Source organism: Marmota monax, unplaced genomic scaffold (genome assembly GCF_021218885.2).
Source record: "Marmota monax isolate L192 unplaced genomic scaffold, Marmota_monax_Labrador192_F-V1.1 WCK01_AAM20220418_F8-fsc00002, whole genome shotgun sequence".
NCBI classification, from domain to species: Eukaryota; Metazoa; Chordata; class Mammalia; order Rodentia; family Sciuridae; genus Marmota; species Marmota monax.
Window position 1 is genome coordinate 15,375,620 of NW_026693571.1, and position 26,066 is coordinate 15,401,685.

Here is a 26,066-nt window from a genome sequence, read left to right on the forward strand (position 1 = left end):
TCCATTTTATGCACAAAACTAGTGGGAGAGAAATTTATCTTCTTGCCACAATATTTGGCTGAGATCATGACTCATGATGAAAGAACACAAAGCTTGGATCCCCCCCCCCCCAAAAAAAAGGAAATGCCTTTGTTTATGCACCAATTGAAAAAAAATTAAAAAGGAATGCTAGTTAAGGAAATTTTAGCAATTTATTATATAAACAGGCTTTGGGTTACATTTTGCTTTTGGTATCATCAAATTTAATTTGGTACTAATAACAATGGAAATGGAATTTATTACATTTACTCTAATAAGCAGATTCTGGAAGAAGCTACTCAAATTAATTAACTTTCCTTCTATTTTGGAAGGAAGAGAAGGATACAAGAAACCAATATTTGAATGTTTGAATATACAACAGTTGGTTTAAAAATTGTACACTAAGTACATCAAAATATCAAATGAAATTTTGGTACTTTGTACCATATAATACATATTATCTGTATATCTATCCATCCTATAGTTGTAACATATCCATCCACAATGCCTACTATGATTTTTGAAGTTTTGTAGGTTGAATATATTGTTGGTGAAGATGTAATTACAGTGGTTCCATTTAAAATCATTCATAGCAAAACAGGAAGGCTAATTGCCAAAATATTTCCTGGATCTGTTCTGGCTTTAGTGGTTCTCTGGATTTTGAAGGCTTATGAGGAGTGAATTCTCATAGCTTATCACAGGGTACTAGAATTTTCTGTGTTATGATTATTACTATTTTTTTAATATCATCCTCTTTGGCTTCTATTCCAGATCTTCATCAGTCTTCTCAACGTTTAACTCCCCACGTTCTCAGTAGGGTATCTAGTGTCTTACTTCACTGGGAAATTTGTAGTTATCTGTCAATTGTCAGCCCTACCCTGCATGTACTGATATACAGGCACTCCTGACCCACTTTCCTCATGCTTACAGGATGATGTATTCCTCTTCTTGCTCAAAAATCAAACACTTTCCTGAAGCCTTTGGTTTTGTTCCTTCCCTCCCCATCTCTATTGCCAGAAGGCTGCTTCATTAGTCATTCCCACTCTGTGTCTTCCACCTTGATCTTTCTATTGGCTCTAATCCTAAGAATATAAACCCCCAAACTCTCCCATCCTTAAAAAGCTAACAAACCAACAAAAAGATAACTCCTGTGGCAATACACACACACACACAAAAAACCTCAACAACAAAAAGCAAACCAAAAACTCCCCCCAAAACCAGACACAGCAAACAAACAAACAAAAATCACTTTTCTGACCCCAAGTTCTCCTTCCTCTTTGATTCTACCTCTGTCCTTCCTTTTTTTGGTCCATGAGTTACTCTACTTTTCCACCTCGAATGACTAAAATCTAGTTTCCTACCCCACCCTTTACTGATGCAGTTTGTGAAAGTTGCTGATGACCATTTTAACTCTCTCATGTTGAACCTATTTGACAAATTTGAGAGAACTGGTTACAATCTTGTCCTTGTTCTCTTTGTAGCTTTTTGAAAGCCTCTTCTGGGTCTTTTCATAAGCTGCTCATTCCTTAAATGTCTTTTTTTCCCATTTGATTTCTGGATTTTCCTTCTTAGCACTGTACATCAAAAATTTTCAAATATCTCGAGAGGCTGAGGCAGGAGGATTATGAATTCAAAGCCAGCCTCAGCAATTTAGTGAGGCCCTAAGCAACTCGGTGAGACCCTGTATCTAAATAAAACATTAAAAAGGTCTGGGGATGTGGCTCAGTGATTAATGGCCCATGGATTCAATCCCTGGTACTCCACTTCCCCCCGAAAAAAGAATTTTCAAATACAGATTTTTTTTTCTTTTAAGGTATCCACAAACCTCTGAAATTATATGCAGAATTTTGGGTGTTTGGTAATGTCTAATTTTCAAATAAAAAAGTTCTTATCTTACAAATATTCTCAAAATCATTTACTTCTGTCTAAAAGATTAATAATCTATATTCTATATGATCTTCCAAGGTGATCTTAGCAGTAATTTAGTTATTCAAACAAGTGTTTACTAAGTGAAATTATAATAATTTTCTCAAGTAACGCTCAGTAAGTATGATGCTCTTCACACACTAGGAAATCAAAGTGTAGAGGGGTTAAGTGACTTGGCTAGGAGCCATAGTTAGTACATGGGTGGTTGTTACAGTTTTTTTTTTTTTAATATGTAGTTGTCAATGGATATTTGTTTTATTTATTTGTATGTGGTGCTGACAATTGAACCCAGTGCCTCACACATGCTAAGCAAGTGCTCTACCACTAAGCTACAACCCTAATCCTGGTTGTTTACAGTTTTAATTCTCATTTATTTGCTGATTTTTCTTCAGGCTATATCTCCAGCATATATTTCTTTAGCTTTAGACTCTTGGGTAAGTCAATAACTCATTTCTGTGTATTATCCATGGGCTATTGAGCTCACCATTTCTATCACTGAGCTCAACAACTTCTTTCCCCAATATGATTCTCCTTTGTTTTCCATTCAGGGACCATACCATGGAAGCCATTCTTGATTGTTCCATTTCCTCTTTTATATTCAGTTGATTTTCAATATGATTGGATTTAAATCCATATAATTACTGTTTCACTCAGGTATTAATCACCTTTTACCTGATTTTATGTGACAGTGCCCTGCCTCCTTTGATGACAAAAGCATTTTATGGTGATAAATGGGCTAGAAGGGCTCCATGATCCCTACCCTATCTACCTCTCTGCAACCAACCCAGCCTTTCCCTTTCCATAAGGGAAACGTGTCCCTTAAGCCACACTGCATGCCTGGATTGATCCAGGGATCAAAATCTAAGCTAATTATAGGGTTGGGTAGATGATATGTCCTTTATTGAGTCCTACACTTACATTATTTCTTTTATATCGACTTTGGATAAAAGTTGGGCACTGTTAGATATTATCTTCCAGATGTCTTAGAGCAATTATTTATGTTATGATTTAAATACATGTATTTTTAAAATACATGTATTTTAAAAAACTCATATACTTCAAAAAGTATATATTCAGAAAATTAGCTGAACAAAGAGAAAAAAGTTGGTGCCCCCTTGTAAAAAGGTGCTTAACCTAGACATTGGCCTATTGTGCATGGAGGATTGGAGAGTACTATAGATAGTTTATAGATTTTTCTCAGAAAACAATTCTGAGTGTGTTCCAGGATAAGGGCAAATCAATCATCACGGTTCCAAAGTTCTAAACTGTAGGCCATGGTTTTGACAATTTAAGTCTGGAAATTTTTTAAAGCAGATTCATCTATAGAAAAATCTCAAAAATCCGTTTGTGAAATGTCTAAGTTTGAGAGCTTCTTAGTGAATCCTCTGGGGAAAACTGCTTGTGGAACATACCCTTTACTAATAAAAGTGATTGACGTGCTGCTTAGAGTTATAAACCAGTTAAACAATGGGAGGCTATCTTTCAAAAATGTGAATTTGTGTTTGGAAAGAGTTGGCCTTAAGCAAATTCTTTCTGATTGGATACCTGGTAGCAAAATTGTGTATTGAATCCAGTACTATCATAGAATATTTCTTTTTAGTTTTTGGCAAGAAGAGTGATAATTGAGTTACACAATTAAGACTGGGTTCTTTTAGCTTCTGATAATCGAAATGAGATTGCTAATTATGTATTTATTTATAAATACACACACATATAAGTGTTACAATTTTCTATACAACTATCCAAGAAGGAAGGGGCTAGGGTTGTGGCTCAGCAGTAGGGCGCTCGCCTAGCACATGCGAGGTGCTGGGTTCGATCCTCAGCACCACATAAAAAATAAATAAAATATTGTGTCTAACTACAACTAAAAAAATATTTAAAAAAATAAGTACACAGTAGCCTTCTGAGTTTCTACTTACTAATTATGGACCAGAGAGTAGCTCTCAGTGACTGGACCTGCATATATAAGCCCTGCCTCAGTCACTCACGGGATGGCTGCTCTCCGTTGCCAGTGACCTCACACCTTTGTTAAAATACTGAATTCTCCCCCAGGTGCTGTAGCAAGTGGAATTTGAGGGCTAGATCAATAGACATCACCATGGGAGGGTGGGAGGAAGGGGGAAGAAAAGAGAAGGCATGTGTGTTCTAAAGTCATTTAGAACATAATTATTAAGACAAAATGAACCCCACTATTATGTATGTATAACAAAAATGAACTAATAAAAGTGTAAAAAATAATAAAGACTCTATTTCCCTGTCTCTTTGAAAATTTCAAAAATAATGTCAACTGTGTGTGACAAGTGAAATAATATTAAGAGAAATAAAGAAAAAAATGAGCTATTCATCATTTTTTAAATCTCCGTTTCCTCATTTACGACCCATCTCCTGGATCCCCATAAATGGCAAATATTAACAATAAGGTGAGCGTCTTTTCACATATTTCTATATGCTTATGTGCATATGCATATGTTTTGTTGTCACTATTTTTATAAAGATGGGGTTCTCACTACATGCACTAGGTTATAGTTTATGTTTTTCTATTCCCACACCTCCATAACATCCCTTTAGGACAACTCCATATTTTCTCTTAAGTTGCTTAATATTTCATGCTGTGAATGTATCAGTTACTTTGAAAATTCCTACCACTTCCAGGTTGTTTTCACCAATCTGAAAAACCAAAGTTGATGTGATTTCATTTACTCTTATGTCTTAGACTGTTTAGGCTGCTAGCAGAAATGACTATAGAAAGGGTGGCTTATGAATAACAAAAAAAAAATTATTTTTCACAGTTTTGGAAACTAGAATTCCAAGTTCAAGGCCCTTCCTACTCCATGGTTGGCCATCTTTTCACTGTGTTCTCACATGGTGGAAGGAGTAAGGAAACTCTCTGGGGTTCCCTTTACAAGGGTACTGATACCATTATACATTTACAAATTGTCAAGTAAATAAATTGGCAGAGCCTTCATGAACTAATCACCTACTAAAGGCCCCTATTAGGTGCTCCTAATACTGTCACATTGGGTGGTTAGGATTTCAACATATGAATCTAGCAGGGAGCAAATATTCAGTCCATAGTATTTTGGCAGTAAAAAAGATAGGACCTGAACAGAGGGAAAGGTAGGGCTTTATCATTGCTTTTAGCTTAGTTAATTAATTAAAAATCGATTGAACTACTAATATTTTATTCAACCTATTTTTAACATAAATTTGTATATTTATACCTTGCTTTGATCCCCCAGAATATTTGAAATGACTTGGAAAAGTTCCTCTATGTAACAATGAAGAATGTAGGAGAAAGGGAGGAGAAAAATTAAGAAAATGGTGAAGCTGGAAATAATATCTGTGTTCAGGAATGCCCAGAGAGAGAGACTCCACAGGCACACCTAGTGACAGGTTTGTCTACCTTCATGTCCCTGTGACCCAGGAAGTTCAGGTCAAATCCCACAGGTCTTGAATTCACTCCTCCACTCTTTCAGTGAACTTGGTCTTGGACTCTCTTTTTCTCCTATAGATACCAAGTGCTTGCAATACCCAGTCAGAACCACAAGATAAGGTGTAGTGAACAACTTGGAAAGAGTATAGTAGAGAAAGATCTGGAAACTCAGCTGAGATCACCCAAATGGTGGGGGTTGGAGTTTAACTCCCAGGACAGCTTTGTCACTCACATGTTCTGCCAGGGCTGAGATGACTGCATAGCCTGTCATGGAGGGCCTCCTCAGGGCCCCTCCACCACAGTGGTCTCAGGGTAGTCACAGCTCTTCTGTGCTGACTCAGGTGTTCCCAGTGGTGAGCCAGACAGAAGCTGCAATGAAGTTTAAATGACCTTATCTTAGAAATCACATGGTATTTCCTCATCTGTGCCATTTTGGTCAGAGGTGTCACGAGCCCACCCAGATTCAAGGGATGGGCACATGGGATTCACCTTTTTTTTTTCCCCTTCATTTTTTATTTGTTCTTTTTAGATATACGTAACAGTAGAGTGTATTTTGACATATTATACAGACACAGTATTACTTATTCTAATTAGGATCCCATTCTTGCGGTTGTACATGATGTGAGTTATGTTGGTCGTGTATTCATATATGAGCACAGGAAAGTTATGTCAGATTCATTCTACTGTTTTCCTATTCCCATCCCTCCTCCCTTCTCTTCATTCCCCTTTGTCTAATCCAATGAACTTTTTTCTTCCCTCCACCCTTATTGTGGGTCAGTATCTGCATATTAGAGGAAGAAGAATACAGAAGTTAAAACCCTCACCCAAGAACCCTCATGTGAAATACATTATCTGAAAAGCATATATTGTATTTTATCAAATACATGTACTTAACATTGACTAACTAGGCTAATAGTTTTGTGTAAAAACTGGTCTTAAGGGTTTTCAATACAGGAAGGTGTTTACAGTAACACATTGGCGCAATGGCCATGCTATCAGGTCTCAGGAAATAAAGATGAAGCAGGTAAAGTGACTTCCTTCAAAGAACTTATGAGGTGAGGAGTGTTGGAGACAAGTGAACAGATCAACTGTAACACAAGCTGTTACTTGCAAGAGACCCATGTGATGATCTCAGAGGGAGATCTACCTGCCTGGGGTTCACCCTGAATTATCGTCTTTAACCACTTCCTCTGTCCACACCTGAGCCTTTGAACCTTATCTTCTATCTGGCCTTCCATTATGTCTCTTTGATAGACTTCAAACTCAATTTTTTTTTAATTTAATGACTGGTATATTTTCCTCTTTCCCTAACATTCTCCCTCCCACCAGTATCCTGAGTTAATATTGTTTCTTTTCTCTGTCCTGAAAAGTCTGAGAGCAAGAGATTCATCCATTTAAGATATAAACTGAATAGGAATTACATACTGTGCGAAATGTTAGATGCTGAGGATCCCGTAGGAAGCCAGGAGATTTCTGTGGCAAGCAGCTTACTTTCCAGAAGGATGCTCCAAAGCTCTTAAAATTATGTGCTTGGCCTAGTCCAATGTGGATAGTTTAAATCCTGAGGAAATCAGGGAAGTTTTCTTAAAGAGTGACATTTCATCTATTTTTTTTAAAGAAAAAAATACAAGTTTTACTAGTTGAGGTGGAGGTGAAGTGGGGAAGATCAGGTATTTTATACAGAAAATGTATATTCGGGGTGAACCCCCAGGCAGCAGGTAGATCTCCCTCTGAGATCACATGGGTCTCTTGCAAGTAACACATGGAAGAAGAAGAAGAAGAAGAAGAAGAAGAAGGAGAAGGAGAAGGAGACGGAGAAGAAGAAGAAGAAGAAAGAACGAACAAGGGCATTTGGGGACACAAAGAGAAATCCACTGAGGAATGTGGTGGGGTGTAGCTGAGCGTGCAACTGTGAGTAGATTTGGGGCATATTGGGAAGGGCCTTGGATAGTCCTTCTGATTAAGTTTGGATTTAATCCTGGAGGTCAGGGAAAGTCAGCAGACGTGTACAAGGAAGACTGCAACAAAAATAGATTTGTTGATCTTTCTGAGAAAACCCAGGAGGATAATTGAGGGATTGGGGAAGAGACAAAAAGGGGAGGCCAGTTAGAACACTCACATTAGCCGAGATGAGAACTAAATCTGAAGAGTCTGAATGAAGAGTTTGGAAGAGGGAGCAGGGAGTAGAAATTAATTCTGAGAGGTACTTTTAAGGTGTAATCTAGAACACTGTCACTGGGTGTGATAAAGTAGTGAGTCTGAGATGGGAGATGAGGGAAGAGGAACAATTTTGTGAAAATAAGATGATACTGAATTTTGTTTTAAAGATTTGGTTATCCAAATCCAAGATCAATAGGAGGCAGTTGGAGACTTTAGATTTTACCTAAAATGGAAGAGAAGATGGGCTGGAGTCCCATTTTTATATATATTATTTGTAAATGGACCTTTATTTTATTTAATTTAATTTATATGCACTGCTTAGATTGGAACCCAGTGCCTCACATGCTAGGCAAGTGATCTGCCACTGCACCATGAGCCTTTGGAGTCCCATTTTTTTTTTGAGGCCATCGATGCGACAAATGGACAGAATATTAACCAAATACTTGAAAAATAAGAGGGAAAAGGTCAACATAAATGAGGAAACAGTAAACCACGAGGCAAATCAGCAAAGATTTGCCTCCTGGAAGAGAGGAAAGGTCAAATACCTGAGTATTACTCTGTGGTTGACTAAAGTTCTATGTGAGGACAGAGATATAATAAGGATCACTTGTCAGACCTGTGGCTTCGGAAGTTGTCACTGATGGCTGCACCCAGGGTGATATTTTATTTGTCTCCTTATCAGTGAGGAATGGAATGTAGTTAGGACATCCTTAGTGTGGTCTCCTGCCTGAAAATGGGAATTAGAAATTAAAAACATGTGAGACATAATTTTTGCATCTTGGGAGGGATAATAACATGTTATCTTTAACTTATATCGGTTTTTCAATTTCCATGCCTGAATTTCATTTGTCAAATGGGTTTGTTAGTTGGGCATCACTTTTGGTTTCTGACAAAAAGCTCCATTGTGGCGAGGCCAGATGGTGCACGCCTGTAATTCCAGCGCTCAGGAGTCTGAGGCAGAAGAATCTGAGTTCAAAGCCAGCATCAGCAAAAGTGAGATGCTAAGCAATTCAGTGAGAGCTTGTCTCTAAATAAAATACAAAATAAGGCTGGGGATATGGCAGTGGTGCCACATCCAGTGAGTGCTCTTGAGTTCAATCCCCAGTACAAAAAACAAACAACAACAACAACAACAAAAAAACTCTATTGAGCTGTTTTTGAGTACATGCATTATAAAATTTTATGCTGGAAAAATTTTCAAATTTTTCGGATACATTCCTCCCCAAGAAAGCTGTCAGAAATTTCTTCCTCATCAGATGTAAATATACAAGCTTAAGTGAAAAAAAGATTTTGGTTCAAATTTGTTTTCCATAGTTTATTAATTTAATTTATAATGGGAGGCATATTAGTGATAAATGCCCTGCTATTTAGGATGAGTTGTTTAATTTGTACAGTCCCTTGGGAGAAGAGTTGGTACCAAAGAATCTGGGCTCAGTTTAGAGGCTAAGTGACACGCGGGTATGATGGAGTTAGGTATGAATGGTGCTGGCTTGGAAGGATTACTGTGAGGAGGGGAGGATCTAGATTATACAGCTGGATGAAAGGACTGATTGTAAATTAGTGGACAGGTGATCTGGAAATAATGACAAGAGGGGAGGAAAGTCACTATAAAACCCGACTCAACCAAATCCATAGCTGACAAGGTAATAGTGGAAAAGGGCTTAAAGTCGCTTTGAAATTCACTTTCCAGATTTAGTCTTTGCATTCCCTCATTGTTAATAGCATTTTAATTTTTATTTCTTCTAAGTGATAAGATCTGTGTGATGGCTCCTTTCTTCTCTTTTAAAATTAAGTGCTAATCAGCAATGTAATTGAAACCTTTCCTGTTTGGCTTAAAATGAAAGTACTCCATTATATGCATTTAACTAGTGTTTCTTTCAGATCATAATCTCTGTTGTGAAATACAGTGGTAATCATGCAACATCTACTGACTCATATATCTGTTTGCAAGTATATTTTTCTCAGTTGGCAGTAAGTACTGTCCTTCTGTCTCTCCATTCATACATATATACATGCATGCATACATCTGTCCATCCATCCATTCATCTGTCCATTCAATTATTGAACATGTGACTATCTATATATGTCATACCCTGTGATGGCCTTAGGGGTGAATGAACCAATCTCTTCTCTCAAGGAGCTCATATTCCAATAAGGGCAGCAGTTCCCAACCATGGCTGCATATAAGAATCCCTTGGAATTCTGTTTCATTCTGTTAGAGTCTGACCTGGGCATTGATACGTGTTTTTCAGAGTGTTCAAGTTTATTCTAGTGAAAACAGATTGAGAGCCACGGAATTAGGTTAGTATGCCTGTATTATTACATTGTCTTATAATAATAAAAAAGAGAAGAAAATGCAGTCATATATCTTTTTCCCCCCTTTTTACTCCTTATATCATCTATCTCAGAACACAGGGTTTTGAATACACTGAATTAAACATTTCTTCAATTAGTAAATTTGTTATTATTAGGCTAAGTTGCCTCCTCAGTATCATTAGATGGTATTCAAAAGAAAGAATTCTTTTTGACTATTAATTAACTTTTTAATCCCAACTAACAGAGAGTTTTGAGGCCTATTTTATAAAAAGAAATAATAAAATTAGTTGTTTTCATATTGAGTTTTTGAATTTAAGACTATTGATTTATTTGATGAAATCTAAATCTAATTCAATTTTTATGGGCAAAGTTTTTCTTATGATATTTAAATACATTTAGTATATATACAATTCTTTTTGTTTTACTTTGAAATACTTGCTTTTTTTCTTATCATCTTTTCTAGGTTAGTCAGGTCAATCTTTAAGTATGACATCTAAATTGTCTTTTTAAATGTGCTTCATATGTTTAAAATTGGAATTGTAACTCCCATCAAATTTCTGTAAAAATATTCAACAATAAAGTTAGAGAGCTAGGGAGATATCATGTCATTCTCTTTCTGTTCAATGGAGAAGCTATAATTGCTCAGCTGGTCTGGAAATTGTTCTTCTCTCTTTAATTCAAATAAAAGAAAGATCCTCCCCTCCTCATAGTAAGCACAAGACTCAAGAGGACACAGGTGGATTGCTGACAGAAGTCAGTTTTGAAGGAATGCGTAATTAGTGAAACACTCATTGTTTATCAAAAGTAGTCAATCGCCTTAGAAATATTACTGATAAAACATTGTTATAGTGAACTTTGGGCAGCTTCAGAGCAAAAATGTGAAAATCCACAAGTAGGAGTTCAGTATAGGAAAATGACATCTCTGCATAGATCATATTTTCTTGGCTCCCTTGAGTTTCCATATGCTCAGTGTAACTAACTTCTGGTTCAAAGGATGTGGGTGGAAGATACTCACACAACTTGGGGCTTCTGCCCTTAAGAGAAATGGTGGTCCACTCTATTGCTCTCTTCTTTCCCACTGATTGAAATGTGGACATGGTAGAGAGCTACCTTGGACCATGTGGAAGAAGACAAAGATAGAAGGAGCCAGATTCTGATGACTTTAATGGAGCAGAGATTCCATACCTGCTTAGACTTTCATGCAAGAGACGAATAAACTATCAGATGTAAGCATTGCTGCATTGTGTCTGTCATAAATAGCCTGTGCCATATCCTGATATGCTATCCCCTTAATCTGTAGGTTATATTGAATTTTATATAGTTCCCTGAACTTTCAGTTTGATTTTGTGTATTTTCACCTTTACCCATGCTGTTCTCTGTATTTGAACTTACTTTTCAAATAAATTTTCTCTGATAATCAGGTAAGTGCATATTCATTTTTCAATACTCAGATTAAATGTTTGTATTCTCTGGAAAGTCTTCTTGACATCCTCATGTAGAGGAAATGCTCCCTTTACCCTCTCTAGACTTTATACCTTGTAATTATAGTAATAATACATACTATCTATACTTTATTGAATACCTATTATGTGCCATGCACGTTAAATTTATTTTGTATCTAGCAGGTTGTTTAAACTACCTAATGTGTGTTTAATTTTATAGATGAGAAAATACAGGCCTGGGGATGGAGATGAGGTAGTCTCCTCTGGTTCATAATATTTCAGTAAATGGTAGAGAAGAAATTCAGACACAGATTAACATGGTTCCGATTCCATGTCCTATCCATTGTGCCTTCATTATGGCATTATATTGATTTATTCATGTGTATATCTTGTCCATTTATATGCAAGAGGCTTTGCATCTAGCTATTGCAGGAACACAATAGATTCAGGTTAAATAAACGAGCTATGCCAATTTTCCTCACCAGCTACCTTCCAAAGTTATGATGTAACTCTAAAAAAAAAAGAGAGAGGAAAAAAAATGTAGTTCAGGTGAGGGTCAAGGACAATTACTGTATTTTGTATTTTGAGTTTTCTCCAGATCATATGTCTGTAATTTACCTAATCCTACATTTTAGGCTAGATTTTGTTACTTAGTATATTGTTCTTTTGGAAGGGGTACCATAACAAAATACAATGGACTGGGTGGCTTAAACACAGAAATTTATTTTCTTGCAATTTGGAGGCTAGAAGTCCAATATCAAGGTGCCAGTAAGGTTGGTTTCTGGTGAGGCCTCTTTCCTTGGCTTGTAGATGGCTGTCTTCTCACTGTGTCCTCACATGTATGATCATTCCTAATGTCTGCTTCTTATAAGGATGCCAGTCCTGTTGGTTAGGGCCTTATCCTATGCATCATTAAACCTTAATTACCACCTCAAAGGCTCTATTTCCAAATACAGTCACATGGAAGCTTAGAGCAACAGATGGATTTGGGGAGGACACAATCCAGTTTATAACAGATGATCTGGAGCAATGTAACATAGCTGAGTACAAAGTCAAGGTTCTAAGAGCAGAGAACTTGTGCACTTGGACTGCAGAGTCAGGAGACTGTGGTAGGACTCAACTCTTGCTCTCAATTAATGGGGTGACATTGAGCAGGTCAACCATTTTTTTTTTTTTGTGGTGGATTGAACCCAGGGCCTTGTGCAGGTGAGGCAAACATTCTACCAACTGAGCTATATCCCCAGCCTACCCAACTTTTTAATCATCAGTTTCCTCATCTACAGAGTGGAGACAGTAATACTTACCTATAGAGATACTTGTGAAAACATCCTACGCACATATAAATTACATAAACATTATTGCTTGATATATAGTAATGTCCAGTAAATTTGACCATCTTGACAGAATACATGTATTTTTCCTATTATAAAGTCACTCTTTAGATATGTAATATGAATTGTAATGCATTTTGATATCATATAATATAACAATAAAAAAAACTTGGACAAGAAAAACTAATAATAAAGAAAAAAAAAGGGGACTCTTTAGCTTTCTATCCGGTCTGTGTTAGTGGTCTCCTTTGCAGCTTCCTCTACTCTTTCCGAACTTGTTGCTTTGGGTCTATCCATCCTGTATGCTACATATTTATCTCTCACACATCTTTTCTAACTCTACAGAAAAATTTCCTGATTCTTCCTCAAATTTTCTATTTTTTATTTTTTTTGGTTTATATGACTTACATGAGCTCAATTAAAGGAGTACTGTTGCTCAGAGACCCTCCCTTCACTTTGCACCAAACATTTTGCAACTTGTTTTACTTTCTTTAACTATCTTTTCATCTCTGCTTTTCCATCCCAGTTCTCACACATCTGGGAGTTCAGCACAAATATTTTCATATGGCCTGCCTGTCAAACAATCCTCATTAAGTACCGACATTGGCATAATCCATAGGCAAGAGTCTCCCTTCCCATTATGACTATTCCTGCCCCATACTGGAAGCCGGAGCACTTTCAAACTCACATACATTAGGGAGAGAGGATTTTTACCCCAGCATCCTTAAAAGGCAGGAGCCAAGGGCTGGGGCTGTAGCTCAGTGGCAGAATGCTTGCCTAGCATGTGTGAGGCACTGGGTTTGATCCCCAGCACCTCAGAAAAATAAACAAAAACAAAGGCATTCTGCCTATCTACAACTATAATAATAATAACAGATGAACTCTAGATAGGGAGAGGTGGAAGGGGAAGAGAGGGGGCAGGGGGTTAGCAATGATGGTGGAATGTGATGGACTTCATTATCCAAAGTATATGTACAAAAGCATGAATTGGTGTGAACATACCTTACATACAGAGATATGAAAATTGTGCTCTATATGTGTAATAAGGATTGTAATGCATTTTGCTGTCATGTATTTAAAAAATAAAATCAATTTAAAAAAAGGCAGGTGGCAAGAGATTTTAAAACAGTATTATTCATTAAAAAATCCTTTAGGATAAAACTTATTACTGTGATAAAGTAGACAGAATTGTACAGAAACAAAAGTGCTCTGCAGAAACTACTTTTCCTGCCTTAAAATTTAAGACCCAGCCATACTGTCCCCTTGATCTAATTCCTTCCTGGGCCCTCCCTTCTGCTCCCTTTCTATCCCCAATGCTGTTTTACATTTCCCAGTCCTTGGATGCCTCTATTTGTGGTTTTCTCCACAAACCTCCATGCCCCTTTTCTACATAGTAGAGTTCCATTCATACATTTTTAAAAATCAGTTTTATTGACATATAATTTATATTCAATAACATTTACCAATTTTAACTGTAGATGTAATTCCATGACTTTTGTCAAATATATGTAAGTCATGTGACCATTACCACAAATTGTGATATAGAACTTCAAAAAATTCTCCTCTCACCTTGCTGTCTCTCCCTCATGCCACCTCCTACCCCAAGCTTCTGCCATCTACTGATCCCACTTTCTGTCACTATGATTTTCCTCTTCCTCCTCCTCCTCCTCCTTCTTATTTTAGAATTTCACTTAAATAGAATCCTCCATCATGTTGTCTTCAATGTCCAGCAACCTTTATTTAGTATAATGCTTTTGTGAATCATCCTTGATGTCTCCTCTTGCAGTTCTTTCTTAAAGCTAAGTATATCATTGCATGCATGGACCACAATTTGTTTAGCCATTCAATTGTTGAAGGGAATATTGCATTCACTCTTCAAACTATTTCTAGTTTCTTTCCCAATATCTAGTTCTGCCTTACAAAGTCTGAAAAACTTGGTCTTTTCTTTGTACTTACAGAAATGGTTATTTTTTTCCTCTATTTTTATAGTTACTCTTCTCTGAGTATGTTTCCCCTAACACCCTGATATTCTAAAAAGCTGAGATCAGGTTTATTTACTGCATAGTAAACACTCAATGAAGGTGGCCAATGTGACTAGACACCCTTTTTAGCTGACCAGCAGTTTAGTCCAAAGCCAGATGAGCAATTAAAATGACAGGAAGTGCTGTGGACTTCCCCACTATTAAGCTATGAATGTGGCACTAATTTTATGACCCAGACAGTTCCAGACAGTAAAATAACTGCAGTCTATTGATGACAACTGGGAAGAGCTTGAATTTTTCTAGGAGAGAGAACAAATTTTTTTTTTGGCAGTTGGGACTGAAGGAAATAAAGAACCATCCCTGTTTAGTTTCACATTTACAGGTCTCTAAGGAATTTGGAAAGGGTGTGGCAATTTTGCAATAGTGGAAGCTCCACATGCTGAATAAAGTAAGTATTTTGAAGTTTGCACAAGTTCTGAAGATGGTCCAGGTCTTTCAGTAAACATCTACTAAATTTCTCAACACTGGAATGACCAAAAAAAAAAAAAAAAAAGACAGAAAATGTTTCTATCATAAGATTTTCAGTAAATGCAGTTTTACTCAAAGATGATCTGAAATGCTTAATAGTGACTATTAAGTGTAGATTTATTCTTTTATTCAAGTGGAAGTTTTTTTTTTTTCCCTGTGGATGATGCTTATCCTTGGTCACATCCAGTGATGGATGTAAAATATGAAATACAGAGTGGTTTAATAGTCTAGGGAGATTAATTGATAGGTAGCTGAGAATAAAGTTCTGTAGTAGTGATTGGGTTATAGACTTTGTTTCTGGGGAGGTGTTTTGGCTTCAGAAGAGAGGAGAATGAAGGACCATGCTAGCCTATAGCCTGGATTGGTCTTTTAAATACCTTACTTGAAAAATCTTACTTGGAGAAATACAATCAAGCACATGTGTATCAACCAAAAGATGACCACATAGAGAATGACCAAATTTTAAATCAAAGAGTCGCCTGACCTTGGTTTGCATGCTTTTATGCCTCAGTTTCCTTTTCTGAAAGAAAATGGAGGCAATCGTAATAGCCATGTCTTACTGGCATGTGTTTCACATTTATTGTTTTTGGTCTTCTAAATAACCTCAGAAACTCTGACCTATGGAGGGAATGAAGTACAGAGGTTAAATAGTACATCTATAATCATAATGATTGAGTGGCTAGAATGAAGCCAGACGTGTTGGACTTGACAGGCCTCAATAATGCTTCCCTGCCTCTCTGTGCTGTTGAGAGGAGCTAAGACTGAGCATGCCATTCATAATGTTAGTATATACGTCTAAAAATGTTAGTTTCCTTGCTCTTCACCTCAAGTGTCAAAACCCTGCCCATGTCAGAATTATTTCTATCTATGAGATGTGCACATGGATGTGCATTGGAGGGACTGGGAAGGGTGGATATTATAATTTTTGTTGGGGGCTACCAGGGATCGAATTCAGGGGCACTTGACCACTGAACCACATCCTCAGCCCTATTTTGTATTTTGTATTTTTTTTTTTAATTTAGAGACAGGGTCTCATTGAGTTGCTTATCGCCTTGCTTTTGCTGAGGCTGGCTTTGAAATTACAATCCTCCTGCCTCAGCCTCCCAAGCCACTGGGATTATAGGCATGTGCCACTATGCTCAATGGATCTTATTTTTCATTTTTAATTTTATTTGTTCTTTTTAGTTACACATCACAGTAGAGTACATAGTGTTCTAATTAGGATCCCAGTCTTGGGGTTGTGCATGATGTGGAGATTCACTGTGGTGTATTCATATATGTACATAGGAAATTATGTCAGACTCATTCTACTGCCTTTCCTATTCCTGTTCCCACTCCCTTCCCTTCATTCCCCTTTGTCTAATCCACTGAATTTCTGTTCTCCCTCACCCCTGCTTGCTGTGTGTTAGCATCAACATATCAGAAAAAGCATATTTGGCCTTCGGTTTGGGGGGATTGGCTTATTCAGTTAACATGATAGTTTCTAGATCCATCCACTTCCCAGAAAGATAGTAAAGTCATTTCTTTTTATGGCTGAATAATATTCCAGTGTGTGTATATACCATATATTATATGCATGTACTACTGCCCACTTTCCTAGTCCATCTGTGGAAGAACACCTAAGTTGGTTCCATAGCTTAGCCATTGTGAATTGAGTTGCTATAAACATTGATGGCTGCATCACTATAGTAAGCTGATTTTAAATACTTTGGATATAAAACCAGGAGTGGTATAACTGGGTCAAATTCCAATTCCATTCCTAGTTTTTTGAGTAATCTTCATACTGCTTTCCAGAGTGGTTGTACCAATTTGCAGTTGAGTAGGTATTCTTAATAAGATATATGTGTTGGTGACAGTACCACAATGATTAGTCAAACATGAAACAGATGTTCAGCTTGGTTCATTTAAATTTCATTTATTTTGTTTTGTTTTTGACACTGGGGATTGAACCCAGGGGTGTTTTATCACTAAGCTATATCTCCAGTCCTTTTTTATTCTTTGAGACAGAGTCTCTAAAGTTGCTTAGGACCTCGATAAATTGCTGAAGTTGTTCTCAAACTTGTGATCCTCCTGCTTCAGCCCCTCAAGTCACTGGGATTATATGCATGTACAACTGCCCAGTTTAATTTCATTTATTTAAGGGAAAATAGAGTTCTTTTTGAAAATTATACTTCAGGCAGAGATAGGCTCTTTACTGTGATTCAAGAGGAGGTGTAGCTCAGGGGTAGAGCACTTGCCTAATATGTGCAAGGCCCTGGGTTCCATCTCCTGTACTTCAGGGCTGGTGGGGGGGAAAGAAGAGGAGGTGGTAAGTGGTTAGTGTGAAAATTCTCTCCATTGGTGAGTTTAAAATAAACTGAGCATTGGCAGAAAGGATAACAGGCTGGTGCAAGTTGAAAGTTCCATTTAGAGGACTGTAAGCTTGTAAACCAGACCCTTATGGTGTGGCAGGTTGTTTTTTTTTATTTTTTATTTTTTATTTTTTCAAATTTGAAGAAGGAACATACTTTTTAAGGAAATGGTAATAACCAGGGTCACTGGGGTGACTTAGAAATCCTATGACAATGATGTGTATCTGGTCTCTGAAAGGCCTTTAACTATTTCAGTCTTATAGTTTAGCTCTGATAAATCTAAGGTAGTGTGTTATCTGATGTTTTCTTTCAAGAAAACGTTGAGCTACAGTTTCCAATTAGAAAGAAAAAATAATCAATAGTCAAAGAAAAGCAAGGCAGATAGATAATGAGCTGTGTTTTCAGACACTTGAGTAGTTAAACTCAATACTCAATATGTACCAGGAATTTTCACCAGGGAGTGAATTAGCAGTTGAGCTATCCTTGAGAAAATTTCAGACTGCTGCCTCTTTTGTTGCTTGGTGCAGTAGAGTATGTCTTTCCCCATTTTATGAAATTGAAAAAGTAGTTCACAAGCAGCAGAGAAGGCCAGAGTGATGGCTGAGTTTTGGGCAACACACACTACCGTATGTTGCCTGTTGATTCCTGCTTTGCCAGTGGTCTGCCAGCCCTGTTAAATCTAGGAAGGAGAGATTTGTTTGAACAGGTCCCTTTCTTCCTCACACTGCACCAACACTACAAAAACAAAACAAGAAAAACAACAGAAAAACCCCAAATTCCACGTCACTTAGTGATTTACCTCTATAGGGATTAAACAATGCTGAACAGAGGCTGTGTATAGCTGTCACCATGAGGCCATTGTCATTTTAAAGTCTGGCCCAGACATGCTGTTCAATTAAAGAAGGTTCTAAATCCAGGGATTTGGTACTGGAGATCTAATTATGGAATATAATTACCTGTGGGCCTTTGACATGCCTGAAGCCAGAGTGAGCAGAGCAGGTTAGTGCCCAGGACAATGACTTATGTTCAGGGCTTGCTGTGACCTCTTGCCTGAGGAGCTCCCTTCAAATAAATCTTCCCCACAAATGTCCACTCCTTTTCAATTGGGAAGGGAGTAAGGGTGAATGTGTAATCTTGAATAGTTCCTTTGGAATTTGCATCTTGGCGACTCTCTCATAACTTAAATTTATGTCTGATTTCTTTCTTGAGTCTTTAATTGTAGTTTCCACTTTAATATTCTAGGGTGTGTGCGCAAATGGATAGAGAAAGAGAGAGAACCAGGAGATTTAATGGACTATCATCTCTTTCTTAATACTTTATTTTCTTAATTTTTTTATGTTAACCATATATTACTTTTATAATGTGAAAATCTGAGCCCCAAAAGTAACAAGGCAGCCAAGCTATGAAAATAATTTTTTAAATTTTATTTGTTCTTTTTAGATATACTGAAATTAATTTGTTTTTATTCGGTTATTCTTTTCTTCTCCTTCTCTTTCCTATCCTTCTCCCTCCTTCCCCCACCCCTTCTCCTCCTCCTCCTCCTCCTTCTTTTTTTTGCATTGTTACTTTTAAATAGAGACCACATGACCTCATTTGTTATAGTGAATAACAAATGAGAGGCAATATTTCAAGAGGGCACCAGAAACCCTTTCCATCAATCATAAAATGGCAGAAAGCGAAAGTATCTTCAACCACCCAAGCCTTTGGTTATTTTTTCTTTTGATCTCTGTTCTCTCAGGCACATCAGCCTGCTGCTTCCAGAATGGGCTCTGCCTTCAGAGTTTGTGCTGGTTAGGACGCCAGTCTACCAGCTTACTTTAACAATGTAATGGGGTCCCTCACTTAGCTGAGGAACCTGGACAAGTCTTCTTTGATTTCATCTTCATCTCAAGGCCCAGGGGTGTTTTCTTTAAAGAGCTTCAAGGGAATGAGGTAGAAAGGGCAGAGACAGGAGATGGAAACCAGCAGAAGAGCCAAGAGTATGGGCCCCACAGAACTAATGGACCGCAGGCCTCAGAAGGCTGAAAACGCAAAAAGCAGAGTGACCCCCCCCAGGCGCGGGAAGTACAGGCCTTCAGTTTCTTCTGTAACATGGGCCACAGTGCAAAAATCTGGACAGGAAATGTCATCATGATGGAGGGGCATGCAAGGACCGGGGAAGATGTGAGGCCAGGCAGACAGAAGTGAAGATGGCCATGCTGGATACAATGGCGGCGTTGGCCTCATAGTCAAAGAAGATGAGGTGGCCCAACAGCATGAAGACTGGCATGGCATAGATGGTGTCAGTGCTAATGGACTATCAGGGTCTTCAGCCCTGGTGAAAAACAGTAAGTGAAAGTAGTGAAGACCCAGGCACCCCGCAGGTCAGCCCACTGGGTCCGTCTGCCCTTCTTCCACCCTTGGCCTCCATCAGTGCAATCCAACAAAATGTAACCAATCAATGAAGATGCCAGGCCAGTTCCAAAAAGCCAGTGGGGGATCCAAAAGACCCTGGTCCATATACCACCAAATGACCACGAAAACACTGACACTGCCCAGCTGTTGTATCACCACACTGGATCCGAAGACCACAGCCCGAAATTGGTATTTGTGGGCACAGAGGTTCCTCTGGAGCTTTTCCAGGAACCACAGGTCCACGTAGTTATCAGGGAAGGGCTGTGCCCATCCAAGACCTTCTGCCACCTGGCATCCTTGGTGCTAGTTACAGGTTGGGCACATATCATCTTAAACTCAGGCCAGTCCACTCTCCCTCCAAGAAGTCCATGTGGTTCTCATTCTTTGTGAAATTTTGAAATAAGACGTCTCTGGAAATTCCATGCTGTTCTCTACCAGACTTTCCTTGTTTTCAAAGGCAGCAATCCAGGGTAGGCCTGCAATAGATGAGTTTGTTCTCTGAGGCAGGACAGCACAAATTCCTGCCCTTGTAGGAATAAGTGGCCCAGGTGGTTGGCCATCAATTGCCCACTGGCTTCTGCTTCTAGGGTCGAGGCCTCCTTCGAACTTGTGATCCTCCTGCCTCAGTCTCCCAAGTAGTTAGGATTACAAGCCTGTACCACTGGGCTTGACTCCTTCTGATATTTCTTCTAAGAAAACATTTTAAAGAATGCATGCTAATTTTCTAAGATTACTTGAAGGGGAAATATAAAAGGTATTTACTTTGTAATTATTTTAAGTATAAAATATGATTTTCAATTATAAAATATAAAGGTAAAAGAAAAGCTGACCATGGTGGTACACACCTATAATTCCAACAACTTGGTAGGTGGAGGCAGGAAGATTGCAAGTTCAAGGACAACTTCAGAAATTTAGCAAGGCCCTGTCTCAAAATAAAAAGAAAAGGGTTGGAGTTGTGGCTCAGTGGTAGAGCACTTGCCTGTTATGTGTGAGGCCCTGGGTTTGATCCTCTGCACTGCATATAAATAAATAAATAAATAAATAAATAAATAAATAAATAAATAAATAAACAAACAAACCATTTACAACTAAAAATATTAAAAATAAAAAAATAAAAATGGCTGGGGATGTAGTTCAGTGATAAAGCACCTCTGGGTTCAATTCATAGTATAAAAAGAAGATAAAAAAAGAAAAAAAAGAAAGAAAAAAGAAGGTTAAGGAAGGCTCAATATATTTAATATATTTTAATTTAAAAAAATGTTCAGGTAATATTTATTGAATACCTAGATGGCATTACATTATAAACATATGAAATGCTCACAATAATCTGAGGAAGCAAAAAAAAAAAAAAAAGCTTATTCCTATTTTTAAAGGTTAAGGAATTATGAGGATCTTGGTCTCTAAGGTAGATTCCTATTGAAGTTTAACTGATATTCTAGGTAAGTACCTTTGCCACACCAAATAGTAATTACATTTTGTTAAATATCATGTGATAGCTGTGATGACAACTTGCATGTGTGGTAGGTAATTTTATGTGTCAATTTGGCTAGGCTGTTGTACCAAGATATTTGGTCAAATATTATTCTAGAATTTTCTGTGAAGGTATATTTTAGATGAAATTAACAATCTAATTTATGTTCCGTAATGTAGATGGGCCTCATTCAATAAATTGAGGGTCTTAAAAGAAAAAGTACTAATCCCCCAACAGCCTACTTCTCCTACACCCTGAAGAGAAGGGAATTTTGTGGGTAGACAGCCTTAGACTCCAGCTGTAGCTCTTCCTTGGGTCTGCAGCCTGCTGGCCTAAGCTGCAGATTCTCAACCTGTCAGTCTCCCCAACTGTGTGAGCTAATCATTTAAAATAATTCTTTCTCTATTCTCTCTCCACATCCTATTGGTTCTGTTTCTCTGGGGAGTTCCAATAAAATATTATACAATTTTCTTTTCATAAAACTTTTACTTGGCTTTTTAAAAATAAAACTCCACTATTGGTTAATGTTTCTGCTTCTTGGTATCCCCTTGGGTTTCAGGAAAGAATTGCCCAATATGCAATGGAAGAGAAGAAGGTTAAAGGAACTCAAGAAATTCAACTGTTTGCATAGTCAGCTGTTAAATAATTGAGACTTTAATGAATGTCTAAATAAGTAAATGAAATGGGATGATAGGACTTGAATAAGACCAACAGAAGGCAAATAGTTTTGGTGAACATAACAAAACAAAAAACAAACAAACAAAAAAACCCAAACAAAACAAAAAACCTTGTACGGGTTGGAAGATTTTTATTTTAATCTAGAACTGTGCTAATTAGTGGAATATTTTTTTGTATTTCTAGTATACATTTCTCCTATTTTCATCCGAATGTGCTGCTGGTAGTCTGGCTGAGCAAGTTCAATGACATTCTTCCCTTTGAACCTGCAGTCATTGTGATCCCTTCTCAGCCAGCCCTATTCACACATCGGACTGCTTTTCTAGGCTGTGTTCTTTTAAATTCTTCCTTTAGTGTCCCTATGGCAATCTCACTTAAAATACCATAACTCTTCTCACTGTCAGATCTAGCAATATTGGAAAAGAGTTGCAATTACTTGACAATAAAAAATACATATATTAAAGGAGATCAATACTTCTGCAGCTCAAGGAGAATCACAATTCAACATTCTGCCAACTGGATTAATTTAATAACATCCACTAAGGGAACCTGAGATAACCACGTAGGCAGTCCTCACTCACTACCAATTAAGCAAATCCTCAAAGAAAGGTAAAAAATTTGCAGTAGAGAAGCAAGAATCCTTATAACATGAAAATATTTACTAATGAACTTGTGTTTACAAAATTAATCTCCAGTTGTGTTTCTCTTCCTGTTAACATCACTGAGGATTTTTTTAAAAATATTTTTTTAAGAGCCCTAATATCCAGAGTATACAAAGAACTCAAAAAATTAGACAATAAAATAACAAACAACCCAATCAACAAATGGGCCAAGGACCTGAACAGACACTTCTCAGAGGAGGACATACAATCAATCAACAAGTACATGAAAAAATGCTCACCATCTCTAGCAGTCAGAGAAATGCAAATCAAAACCACCCCAAGATACCATCTCACTCCAGTTAGATTGGCAGCCATTAGGAAGTCAAACAACAACAAGTGCTGGTGAGGATGTGGGGAAAAGGGTACACTTGTACATTGCTGGTGGGACTGCAAATTGGTGCAGCCAATTTGGAAAGCAGTATGGAGATTTCTTGGAAAGCTGGGAATGGAGCCACCATTTGACCCAGCTATTCCCCTTCTTGGTCTATTCCCTAAAGACCTAAAAAGAGCATGCTACAGGGACACTGCTACATCCATGTTCATAGCAGCACAATTCACAATAGCAAGACTGTGGAACCAACCTAGATGCCCTTCAATAGACGAATGGATAAAAAAAATGTGGCAGTTATACACAATGGAGTATTACTCTGCATTAAAAAATGACAAAATCATAGAATTTGCAGGGAAATGGATGGCATTAGAGCAGATTATGCTAAGTGAAGCTAGCCTATCCCTAAAAAACAAATGCCAAATGTCTTCTTTGATATAAGGAGAGTAACTAAGAACAGAGTAGGGTTGAAGAGCATGAGAAGAAGATTAACATTAAACAGGGATGAGAGGTGGGAGGGAAAGGGAGAGAGAAGGGAAACTGCATGGAAATGGAAGGAGACCCTCAGGGTTATACAAAAGTACATACAAGAGGAAGTGAGGGGAAAGGGAAAAATAATACAAGGGGGACAAATGAATGACAGTAGAGGGGGCAGAGAGAGAAGAGGGGAGGGGAGGGGAGGGGAGGGGGGATAGTAGAGGATAGGAAAGGCAGCAGAACACAACAGACACTAGTATGGCAATATGTAAATCAATGGATGTGTAACTGATGTGATTCTGCAATCTGTATATGGGGTAAAAATGGGAGCTCATAACCCACTTGAATCAAAGGGTGAAATATGATATATCAAGAACTATAATGTTTTGAATAACCAACAATAAAAAATTAAAAAAATATATTTTTTTAGTTGTAAATGGATCTTTTATTTTATTTATTTATTTATATGCAGTGCTGAAGATCAAACCCAGGGCCTCACACATGCCAGGCAAGTGCTCTACCACAGAGCCACAACTCCAGCTCCATCACTGAGGATTTTATAGAATATCATATGACTTTTCCATAAGCTCTTTACTCATTTTGGATGCCACAATAAAATGCAAATCAAATGCAAAGTGAAATTTCAAATTCTACAAAAATCATAGGATTGCATGCAGTTGTTGAGCACAAAGTTGAAGAACTTTTCAACACTATAGCAAAAACAAAAACAAAAAGAACATTAGGCACAATTAAATCAGATAACATTAAAAGATGACAAATATCTACCCAGATGATGAAGTAATCAGTACTTCAAAAAAGTTTGATTTGCACATCAAAGGATTAAGACATGTACTCAGAAAAACTGATGAAGCACTCATATATTTCTGCAAAAATAACAAGCTTTACATCATGCTGCACAAACCAAATGTGAAGGATATAATTTTGTGGTCTCGGGATTTTGTCAGAAAAAAAAAATGCTACTAAGAAACACCCAAAACTCAAAGAATACTTGTTTCATTTTTACTCATTTCTCTCCTCCCACAAGTAGAGAAGCTTATGTTAATAATTGTTTTGCTATGGCAAACCATCATTCTTGTATGATTAGGATCCTCTTTTGTTTTATCTATCATTTATCTAATCTGTTTTCACTGCATTTTCTAATTCTATTCAACTCCCTCTTGTAGGAACTCTGATACTATATTTATTCTGTATCCTACCTGTCATTCTTTGATTCTTGATTCTTGACCTAAACCCCTCATTAGAGGGTTCTGAATATCATGAAAAGAAATTTATTTAATAATACCCAGTACCTCTTTCACTCAGCATCTGTGCTCAGGGCTGGCAGAGCACTACCCGTAACCCTCAAAGCATACCCTCCTAACAAACCCGGGGAAAGTAGTGTGACTCAGTATCTCTTGCCTGTATCATCTATGTTGAAACACAGTGAAACATTGTTTATTGTGTTTTTGCCAATACCAAAACAGGTTGTTTGCAGTGCAGGGAGGATCTGAACAGTGGCAAATCTTAGCTAGGAGAAAAGACAAATTAACTTGTCAAATCTTTGCTCTCAGACAGTATGAATGTCATAGATTCTGGCTACATCAAATATTGTTTCCAGTAGTGAATATTTGTTTGATTTCTCTTTGTGCCCATTTCTCACTTCTGACTGTTCAAATCATGGCTGAAGAAGGATTTGCGAAGTAGCATATTATTGGCAACAGTTACTCATAACAGCTCAAGAATTGTCTGTAATATTAAATAATTACTCAAATATTGTTGGCTCAATAACAAAATAGAGATGTGCAACCTTTCCCCAACCTGTAGTTGACTTTTGCCAGCTTTTAGTCATATGTATCTAAGCATATCTTGGCATGTTTTAAAATTTTATCAGCAACACATAAATAAATAAAAAAAATGTATTGTGTCCATCTATAACTAAAAATATCTAAAAAATTTATCATTAAGGAGTTATCCTTCCAATAAAAGAATTAATAGAATTTACTTAGAAATTTATCAATCTGATTTGTAACTTTTAAATTGGTAGATGTTTTCATCAGCTTTTTCACTGATGTGACTAAAGGATCTGACCAGCACTGACTAAAGGATCTGTAGGGGAGGAAAAGTTTATTTGAGGGCTCACGGTTTCAGAGGTTTTAGTCCAAGAAGGCTGGCTCCATTCCTCCGGGCTTGAGGTGAGGCTGAACATCATGGCAGGAGAATGTGGTGGAGGGAAGCAGCTCACATCATGGTGATAAAGAAGCAGAGAGAGAGACTCCAGCTGCGATATAAAATATATGCTCCATAGCCACGCCCCCGATTAACCACTTCCTCCAGCTGCACCCCACGTGCCTCTAGTTACCACTCAATTAATCCCATCTGGGATTAATTCACTGACTGAGTTAAGACTCACAATCCAATCATTTCTCCTCCAAACCTTATTTTGCATTGTCTCACACGTGGGCTTTTGGAGGACATCTCATATCCAAACCATAACAGTAGATATATGTCGACCTCCATTTACATTCTTGTCCCAGTGTTATGTGTGGACTGGATTCATTTATTGTTATTTTTA

At 37.5% G+C, this 26,066-nt stretch overlaps 1 long non-coding RNA gene and 1 pseudogene across 1 annotated transcript in view; one reads left to right on the forward strand and one right to left on the reverse strand.

Annotated features, from left to right (window-relative positions):
- The window catches only part of LOC124102469 (uncharacterized), a 92,940-nt gene that overhangs the window by 45,694 nt on the left and 21,180 nt on the right, over nucleotides 1-26,066 (forward strand). The window lies entirely within an intron of this gene.
- On the reverse strand, nucleotides 19,041-25,740 carry LOC124102467 (phosphatidylinositol N-acetylglucosaminyltransferase subunit C-like; annotated as a pseudogene).